This window comes from Phyllostomus hastatus, unplaced genomic scaffold, assembly GCF_019186645.2.
Source record: "Phyllostomus hastatus isolate PE091 unplaced genomic scaffold, TTU_PhHast_1.1 phas_scaffold_78, whole genome shotgun sequence".
In the NCBI taxonomy this organism is placed as follows: Eukaryota; Metazoa; Chordata; class Mammalia; order Chiroptera; family Phyllostomidae; genus Phyllostomus; species Phyllostomus hastatus.
The window spans coordinates 70882441-70892382 of record NW_025334041.1 but is presented as its reverse complement, the minus strand read 5'-3'; the positions used below and the strand labels follow the sequence as shown (position 1 = coordinate 70892382).

General features: G+C 43.3%; 1 long non-coding RNA gene across 1 annotated transcript; it reads right to left on the bottom strand.

Annotated features, from left to right (window-relative positions):
* Positions 1-6791: 6791 nt before the first annotated feature.
* LOC123811098 lies at positions 6792-9941 on the bottom strand. Its single transcript, XR_006784353.1, has 2 exons — positions 9490-9941; positions 6792-7174 (listed from the first exon to the last, which is right to left on the bottom strand). It is a non-coding gene; the product is annotated as an uncharacterized LOC123811098 (long non-coding RNA).
* Between the last annotated feature and the right edge of the window lies 1 nt (position 9942).

Genomic DNA, 9942 nt, shown 5'->3' with positions numbered 1-9942 from the left:
CACATGGGTTGGGGGTGGAGGATGGTTTCAGAATGATTCAAGCGCATTACATTTACTGTGTACTTTATTTCTACTATTATTACATTGTAATATATAGTGAAATAATTACACAACTCACCATAATGCAGAATCAGTGGGAGCCCTGAGCTTGTTTCCCTTTAACTTCCCTTTAGACGGCCCCATGGGGGTGGGGCGAGGGATAATCTGTATTTGCAGCAGCTCCCCAGCACTAGCATCACCGCCTCAGCTCCACCTTGGGTCATCCAGAATTAGATTCTCAAGAGGAGCTGGCCACCCAGATCCCTCCCATCTGCAGTTCATAGTAGGATTCCGGCTACTCTGAAAATCTTGTAGGCTCTGCTGATCTGGCAGGAGGCGAAGCTCAGGTGGTAAAGCTAGCGAAGGGGAGCAGCTCTAAATACTGAAGCTTCGCTCCATCGACTGACCCTCGCCTCCTGCTGTGCGGCTCCCTGCACCCGGTCAGTCGCCTGGGGTGGGGACCCCTGCTTAGGTCTGAGACCTAGTAATCACTGTCTCAGAATAGAGACTTATCAGGGAACTTATCAGGTGTCTCAATTTCGTGTGTGTTGCGGAGGGAGGGGGTACTGGGGTAAAATCAACAGACAATACACCACACACATAAACTGTACCCGCTGGTAGGTTCTGACCTGTATATACACTCGTAACACTATTGCCACAATTAAGATAGAGAATTAAAACACCACTCCCAAGTGTCCTGCCTCTTTGGAACCCCTCTCTCTAGTCCATTTCATCTATTTCCTGAGGTACTGGCCTGTCGTTTGCTTTCTTGTGGTATCTTTGTCTGGCTTTGATATCAAGACTATTAATATGCAATGACTTGGGAAGTGTTACCTCCGCTTCCATATTTTGTAAAAGTTTGTGAAGGATTGGTGTTAATTCCTTTTCGAACACCTGATAGATTTCACCAGTAAAGCTATCTGGGGCTATTCCATTTGGGAAGATTTTTTAATATTCAGTGTCTCTACTTGTTAGGTCTATTCAGATTTTCTCTCTTCTTGAGTCAGTGCCATTAGGTTTGTCTTTCTAGAAAATGTCCCATTTCGTATAGATTATCAAATTCTTTGGCATACAGTTGTCACAGGGTTCCTCTACAATCCTCTTTATTTGTGTTTTAATGCCCCTCTTTCTTTCCTAATTTTAGTAATTTGACTTCTCCCTCTCTATATATATTTTTCATCAGTCTAAAATAGCTAAAGTTTTATCTATTTTGAGGATCTTTTCAAAGCACCAACTTTTGATCTCATTAATTTGCTCTATTGTTTTTCTATTCTCTACTTACTTCATTTCCATTGTAATATTTATTACTTTTTCTACCTTTGGTGGATTTACCTACTCTTCCTTTTCTAGTTTCTTAAGGTGGAAACAAAAACCTAATGATTATTGATTTGAGATTTTTTTTTTTAATCCTCACCTGAGGTGATGTTTCCTGATGAGAAGGAGGGAGGGAGGGAGGGAGGGAGAGAGAGAGAAACATTAATATGAGAGAGAAATATCCATTACTTGCCCCCTGTATACGCCCCAATCAGGGATCGAATCTACAACCTAGATATGTGCCCTGACCAGGGATCATATCTGAAAACTTTTGGTGTACAGGATGATGTTCCAACTAACTGAGCCACCTGGCCAGGGCAATTTGAGGTTTTTTTTAAAATATATTTTAATGATTATGCTATTACAGTTGTCCCACCCCCCCCTTTATTCCCCTCCACCCTGAACACCCTACCTGCCACCACACCAGCAATCTGACCCCTTACTTCATCCCCATGGGTCATACATATAAGTTCTTTGGCTTCTACATTTCCTATATTATTCTTAACCTTCCCCTGTCTATTTTGTGCTTAATTTATGCTTCTTATTCCCCATACCTTTCCCCCCATTCTTTTCTCTTCCCCTCCTCGCTGATAGTCCTCCATCTGATCTCCATTTTTGTGATTCTGTTCCTGTTCTAGTTGTTTGCTTAGTTTTGTTTTTTTTAGGTTCAGTTGTTGATAATTGTGAGTTTGTTGTCATTTTACAGTTCATATTTTTGATCATCTTCTTTTTCTTAGGTAAGTCCCTTTAACATTTCATATAATAAGGGTTTGGTGTTGATGAACTCCTTTAACTTGACCTTATCTGGGAAGCACTTTATCTGCCCTTCCATTCTAAATGAAAGCTTTGCTGGATAGAGTAATCTTGGATGGAGGTCCTTGCCTTTCATGACTTGGAATACTTCTTTCCAGCCCCTTCTTGCCTGTAAGGTTTCTTTGGATAAATCAGCTGACAGTCTGATGGGAACTCCTTTGTAGGTAACTGTTTCCTTTTCTCTTACTGCTTTTAAGATTTTCTCCTTATCATTAATCTTGGGTAATGTAACTATAATGTGCCTTGGTGTGTGCTTCCTTAGGTCCAACTTCTTTGGGACTCTCTGAGCTTCCTTGATTTCCTAGAAGTTTATTTCCTGTGCCAGATTGGGGAAGTTCTCCTTCATTATTTTTTCAATTAAGTTTTCAATTTCTTGCTGTTGTTCTTCTACTTCTGGCACCCCTATGATTTGGATGTTGGATCATTTAAAGTTGTTCCAGAGGTTTCTAAGCCTCTCCTCATTTTTTTGAATTCTTGTTTCTCCATTATTTTCTGGTTCAATGTTTCTTTCTTCCTTCTGCTCCAAACCATTAATTTGAGTCCTGGTTTCCTTCCCTTCGCTGTTGGTTCCCTATGCATTTTCCTTTAATTCACTTTTCATATCCTTCACTTTTTCCTCTATTTTGTGACCATACTCCACCAATTCTGTGAACATCCTGATCATCAGTGTTTCGAACTGTGCATCTGATAGGTTGGCTATCTCTTCATTGCTTAGTTGCATTTTTTCTGGAGCTTTGATCTGTTCTTTCATTTGGGCATTTTTTTTTTTTTGTCTTGGCACACATGTTACATAGTAAGGAACAGAGCCTTAGGTATTCATCTGGGTGGGGCAACCCCTATCACTGCCTTGTGGCTGTATGTGGGGGAGGGGTCTAAGAGGGAACAGTGCCACTTGCTCAGCTCTTGGCTGGCTTTCAGTCACTTCCCCTGCTACTCATAAGCAAATTGGGTCCTTCTGGTGCTGATTCCTGGGTGGGTGAGTTTGTGTACATTCTAGGACCCTGTGGGTCTCTCCAACAACCTCTCCTGTGAGGCTGGGAGTTTCTCCTGCTGCCACAACACCCACAGGTTTTTTTCAGCCAGAGGTTTTGAGGCTTTATTTCCCCTCCACAGAAACCTGGGTTGTGCAGTCTGTCTTGCTCCCTAGTTGCTCCTCTCAGTTTATCAACACACAAATGTGGGACCGCCTGGTCTGCTAGCCGCTGCCTCACCCACCTTGGTTCTCTAGCTACCACCTTGCCACAAGTCCTCACCAACCCAGCTGCCCGTCTCTTCCCCTCCTACTGGTCTGGATGAATGTTTCTTCTTTAACTCCTTGGTTATCAGACTTCCATACAGTTCGATCTTCTGTCAGTTCTGGTTGTTTTTGTTCTTAAATTTGTTGTCCTTCTTTCAGTTGTGCAAGGAGGCACAGTATAGCTACCTACCCCTCCATCTTGGCTGGAAGTCTCATGAGATCTTTTTTTAAAGTAGCCATTTAAAGATATAAAATTCCCTTTAGGCACAGCTTTAGCTGCATTCCATAAATTTTAGTATGTTTTTATTTTCATTTATCTCAAAGTACTTTCTAATTTCCCTTGTGATTTATTTCTTTGGTCCATTGACTATTTAAAACTGTACTTTTAATTTTCCACATATTTGTGATTTTCCCAAATTTCTTCTAATGATTTCTAATTTATTCGATTGTGGTCCGAGAACAGATATAGTGTGATTTCAAACATTTTTAACTTACTGAGGCTTGTTTTGTGGTCTAGTGTATGGTTTATTCCAGAGAATGTTCCATGTGAACTTGAGAAAAATGTATATTTTGTTGTTAGGTGGAGAGTTCTATAGATATTGGTCATATCTAGTTGGTTTATAGTGTTTTCTATTTCCCTGTTGATTTTCTGACTAGCTGTTCTATTCACTGTTGAAAATGGAGAATTGAAAGTTTTAACTAACATTGTTGAATTGCCTCTCCAATTTTGCCAGTTTTTGCTTCATGTATCTTGTGGCTCTATTGCATGTGTTTATAATTGTTATATCTTCCTGAAGGATTGATCCTTTTATTATTAAAAAGTGTCCTTTGTGGCCATAAAAAAGGAAATCTTACCCATTGCAACTGCATGGATGGACACAGAGAGCATTATGCTAAGTGAAATAAGCCAGTCAGAGAAAGACAAGTACCACATTATTTTACTCATATGTGGAATCTAAAGAACATAATGAACTAACAGGTAAAGTAGTGACAGATTCCTAGAGAGCAGACTGACAGCTCTTGGGGGGTTGGGCTGGTAGTGGAGTGATTGAGCAAAAAAGAAAAAGAGAAAAAACTCATAGACATAAGCAAAAGTGTGGTGATTGCTGTGGGGAGGAGGATGGAGGGAAGTGGAGGAAGGTATGGGGGGAGAAGTAGTGAATGCAAAAGACATGACTTGGGGTGGTGAACACACAAACAGTGCACAGGTGTGTTGTAGGACTGTGCACCTGAAACTGGTATAATTTTGTTAACCAGTGTCACCCCAATAAGTTCAATAAAAAGGAAAAAATAAAAAAAAATGTCTCTTGCCTGTAGTAACAACTTTGCTTCTTAAAGCCTATTTTGTCTAATATTGGTGTGGCCACTCAAGCCCTCCCTGAGTAACTATTTGCACAGCACATCTTTCTTCATCCTCTTACGTTTGCCCGTATGCGTCTTTAGTGGACTGCATAGAGTGGATTATGGTAGTTTGGGTTTTCTTTTTTAATCCATTTTGCCATCTGTGCCTTTTTTCCCCACCCAAGGACATTCTTCCATTTTTAAGGAGATGAAGGGAGGGACAGTGAGAGACTTTGATGTGAGAGAGAAACATTGATCAGTTGCCTTCCATAAGTGCTCCAACCTGGGATTGAACACCCAACCTAGGTATGTGCCCAAACCAAAAATCAAACCCGTGACCTTTTGGTGTGTGTGACAATGCTCCCATCGAGCCACACTGGCCAGGTTGCCATCTGTGCCTGATTAAAGTTTTGACCAAAGTGTTTAATCCATTTACATTTAATGAAACTACTGATAAAGTATGATTTGTCTGCCATTTTGCTACTTGTTTCTATTTGCCTTTATCTCTCCATTTCTTCATTACTGCCTTCACTTTTGTTTATTTCCAGGTGTAACATTTTAGTTCCCATACCTTTTCTACTACTATGTATTTAAAGTTATTTCTTAGTGATTAATGTGTATTGCTGTGGATCTCTTTGAGCATATCCTAGTTTGTTGAATTTGTCGCATGCATTTTTAATGTTTTTCATCAAAATGGGTAAATTTTTGGCTACTATTTGTTCCAATGTTTTCTTTCGCTTTCTGTTCTAGGACCCCTGTTATATATATGTTGGTATGCATACATGTCTCTGGACTCTGGAGCACTGTTCATTTTTATGCTTCTCCTTCCTTCTTTCTTCTTCTTCCCCTTCTTCTTCTAGCATTGTTCGTTTTTCTTCTTCTCCTCCTACTCTAACTCCTCCCCTTCCCCCTCCTGCTCCTCCTTCTTTTCCAGACTGGATAACCTCAATTGACTTCAGGTTCACTGATTCCTTCTTTTGCCAGCTCAAACCTACTTTTGAGCACCTCTACTGAATTTTTCATTTGTATCACTGTACTTTTCGATGCCAAAATTTCTACTCATTCTATTTAAAAAACAACTTCTATCATTTTTAATGATATTCTATCTTTGATGACACATCATTCTCTGTCTCATTTAGCTCCTTGAACACATTTTACATAGCTGAGTGAGGGTGTTTGTGAGATGACTCCAATGCCCAGGCTTCCTCAGGTGCCGTTTCTATTGACTGCCTTTTCCCCCACAGGCCATACTTTCTTTTCTCCTTGCATATCCCATAATTTGTGTTGAAAACTGGAAAATTTTAGCAATATAAGAGGGCAACTTTGGAAACCAGATACCCCTGCCTCTCTGGGATTTATTATTGTAGCTCTTACTAATCCTGTAAAACCTGTATTCTTTGTTGTCTGTGGCCACTGAAGTCTCTGCTCAGTTAACTTAGTGGTTATTTGATTTAATAGAGATTTCCTTAAGTGCCTGGAACCCATAAATCCCCTAATCTTTGCCAAGGGACTGTGTGTGTGTGTGTGTGTGTGTGTGTGGCATGCCTTCATGCTCAGGAAACAGGTTACAGTGCTGCCTTAGTCTTCGCTTCTTGCTTGTGAAGATCCTCCTGGCCAGACAGAGGGGAAAGCTGGAGGAATTGGGCCCCCTTGGGCACACACACAGTCCTCCACATGTGAGTGGCCTTTGCATTCTTAAGCAATATGTTGAAGGTTTTCAAAACCTGCGTACATCTCTGTTATGGGGAAAATCTGTTGGCTTATGTATTGGATGGCATGCTGGTTTCAGCCAGAGTTGGCCACATCTGGCCTATTTCTGTATGGCTTTTGAGCTAAGAATGTTTTCTATATTTCCTAAGAGTTGGGAGGAAAAAGAGAAAATGCACCAAAGCCCCTTTATTACTTGCAGAGCTTAGAATATTTACCATCTGGCCTTCTGCAGACAGTTTGCCTACCTCTGGGTAACAGAGTCATGGGTTCAACCAACTAGTGATATCCTAGGACAGGCAACAGCAACAAGATGAAAGAGCCAAAGGGGACAAAAGCATTTGAAATACTATTACTTTACTTTAATGCTCCAGGCATTTTAAACATTCATAAAGTCATCTCCTTTGAGAAGTCATTTCCTCTTAGGTACAGAGTTTGTGTCCGGGATGAGACAAGTGTATCACTGAATTTCCTTTATAGCACCCACATGCTGTGGGGACCACCCTGGGGCCTTGTCTCCTCCAGCAGAGTCCCCACTACATGCACTGCAGGGCTGGACCTACCCTGCTTGACACGACCTCAATTGGTAAACACACTTTGTAGCTTCGCTGCCCTGTGGGTTCTGTGGACTCCATGCCTTTCCAGCATGCCACATGCTCCGGGTCTGTGACGAACATCCAAGGTGCTAGGGAAACACCGCATCGGCCGTGAGTGTGCTGACACCTGCTCCACCACACCAGAAAGACAGAGGCACTTGAATGTTCTGGTTGAAACTAGGTTTCTAAATAGCATAGGAGTTAAGTGTGAGGAAAGCGTCTTTTCTCTCAATAATTAATTAATAACCTTAATGCATACTTAGCAGAATTATAAATTCCTGTCTGTTTATACTTGTTGCCAAGGCTTCACAAACTGTTTAAGTAGACGGGGGCATGTTAGACAAGAAGCAAAGAGAGAACCTGCTTAGGCAGCACTTGCTTATAGCATGAACACATGTCAACACCTGGTCATTCTTAAAGAAATGCCTATTCTTCCAAAAAGAATTTTTTAAAAGCCCTAGGCCTTGATTCTTCCAAGGTAATAATAACGTATTTTCCTTTATGAGGGCACTCATGGCAGCGTTCTCACGTCACTGCAAAGCACACTGCTGCCTGAGGTTCTGACTCAGTCTTCGTGGGGTCAGGGGGACAGTGTGGACACCAGCACTGAGAAGCTTCCCAGTGGTTCCAGTACACAGCCAGCTTTGGGAACCTTGGTACTGCAGGTTCTCGAGTCTCCCTAATCTCACTTGTCCTCGCTAAAGCCTGTGAGGTAGTCCCGGGTCAGGCAATGATCTCTTCTGTGAGATAAGAAACTAAGGCACAGAGAGGCTACGGCTCATCTGACCCTGAGCAGCCAATGACAAAGCCAAGACTGAAGAGGACATCTCCAATGAATAACACCTCCTCCCCAGCAACTGGCGACACGAATACGGACATAGGCAGGAAGACCGACTGGGCAGCGAGGCAGGACCATCTGTGCAAGGAGAGCCCGGAAGGGCATGGAAGAGTTCTGAGCTGACCACCCCGATCGGATATAAACACATAAAATAGATATTTATTGAAAAGATGTCAGGGATGAGGTATCACTTTCTTTTTAGAGCCTCACTTCCTTCACATACATGCCACTGACTGAGGTTTGCTAGCAAGTTCATCAAGACCCAGACTTCCTAACATCTGAATTCTTAGTTCTGTCACTGGAGCAGCTGGAAAACCCTCAAACATTCCTGTAATTAATTTAGGTCTCAAAGATCATTGCACATCTGTGTTCATGTGGGTGAGTGCTATACAAAAACCTGCATGCTTTCCCCATTTCCAGCCCACACAGACGTCCTACGGACCCAGTACTCTACGCTTTCTACGCTGGTGTGTGCCTGGCCAGGATCTGCTGAGTCCCCAAACACCAGCCCAGCAGCTACTCTGGCCTCCAGGAGTGACTTTAGTCACAGACGCACGACATTACAATCTGCACCCTGGGTCACCAGGACTTTATTTTGTAATTCCAGACCCTCACCCATGCGAACCAACCCAGCTGGGCCTTTCTCTACTTCACCGGACATCATGCCTTCACATGTTATGCCCATGTGTAAGCTCCCACATCTCATCAGATTTTAGGAACTGTTGCTTTTTCTTCTCTTTTTAAAAACATCTCCCAGCTGCAGAACTGCTTTTTTTGTGTGTGCAAGTAGAATGCCTAACGGAGTACCCACGTACGTGAAGCAAGCACACCCTGAGGAGGGCGCACCTTGCCGACGGATCTGCTGTGATCCCAGCACTCCCTAAGGAGGGCCATTCACGCAACTCACTGAACACAAGTGGATCTTGTTCTTCCCACCTGGCCTCGTGAAAAGTCTGCAGAATACTATTCCTCGATCCAGTAAGTGAAAACCACATCTAACAGGATACATCTGTTGACCTACGAGATGCTGTGTGAAACTCTAAAACTACATCTTTCTTGTTTTGACACTCTCATTCAGGTGAGACAGACACTCATTGAGAGCCTCTCCCCAAGACAGACTCCTCGCTGGAACAAAACCTGCCTCTCCACTTCCCACAGAAGGGGCATGCAGAGAACCCTGTGTCGGGGCAGTGCCCCTGCGGGGGAGGGGAGTTCTATCTTCTCCTTCCCTGTAGAGGGGTTTTCACGTAAGTGAAAACCAAAAAAGAATGAACAGCAGGGAACTCTGCAAAAGTGCATGAAGAATTCTGGTTAAAACAGATAACAGATCCACCATATTTCAAGGACACCCAACTATGAAGTAAAGCAAGACATCATTTTTTCCTCTCTCATGCTTATTTGATGCTTACGAGTTTGTGGCAAACTTGCTGCTTGGCTTCTGAAACATGCAGAGAGCAGGCTGAGAACAGTGTGTGGTGTGTTGGCGCCCAGCCCACACCAACCCTGGCAGGCGACCAGCCCAGTGCCATCAGGAACAGGATGGGGACAACGCCCTGCCCTGAGAGGCAGTGCAAGGCATGAAACCGTGGGCTGCTGGTACACACCTGTCCAGATCTCACAGGCAGACTGTCATGGGGGACGAGCAGGGACACATGACAAGCTCCCAAATGCTCTAGCATCCAATCCCCACGCAGACAGAGGTTGCAGCTGGGCACAGAGCTAAGGCACGAAGGCTGCAGCAGATGGAGACACCAAGCAGAGGTCCAGGGTCCCCGGGGAGAAGAGGCGCTGCCACAACACTGCCTTAGGATAGAAATCCAACTCTCTGAAGGATGAAAACAGAAAACAACCAAATCCCGGCATTTTCCCCTTAGAAGAACATTCTGCTCTCCCCTTGGGGAATTGTGCTGCAGTTTTCAAATCTCAACAGTAGTGCAGAGAGCTCCATCTGAGAGCCCCTTGGGGCATCACCTTCGCTCTCACACTCTCTCCTCCACCACGTCCTTGTGAGCGGCCTCTTTCTCATTTTGACTTCATGTGGAGTGATCGGACATCTG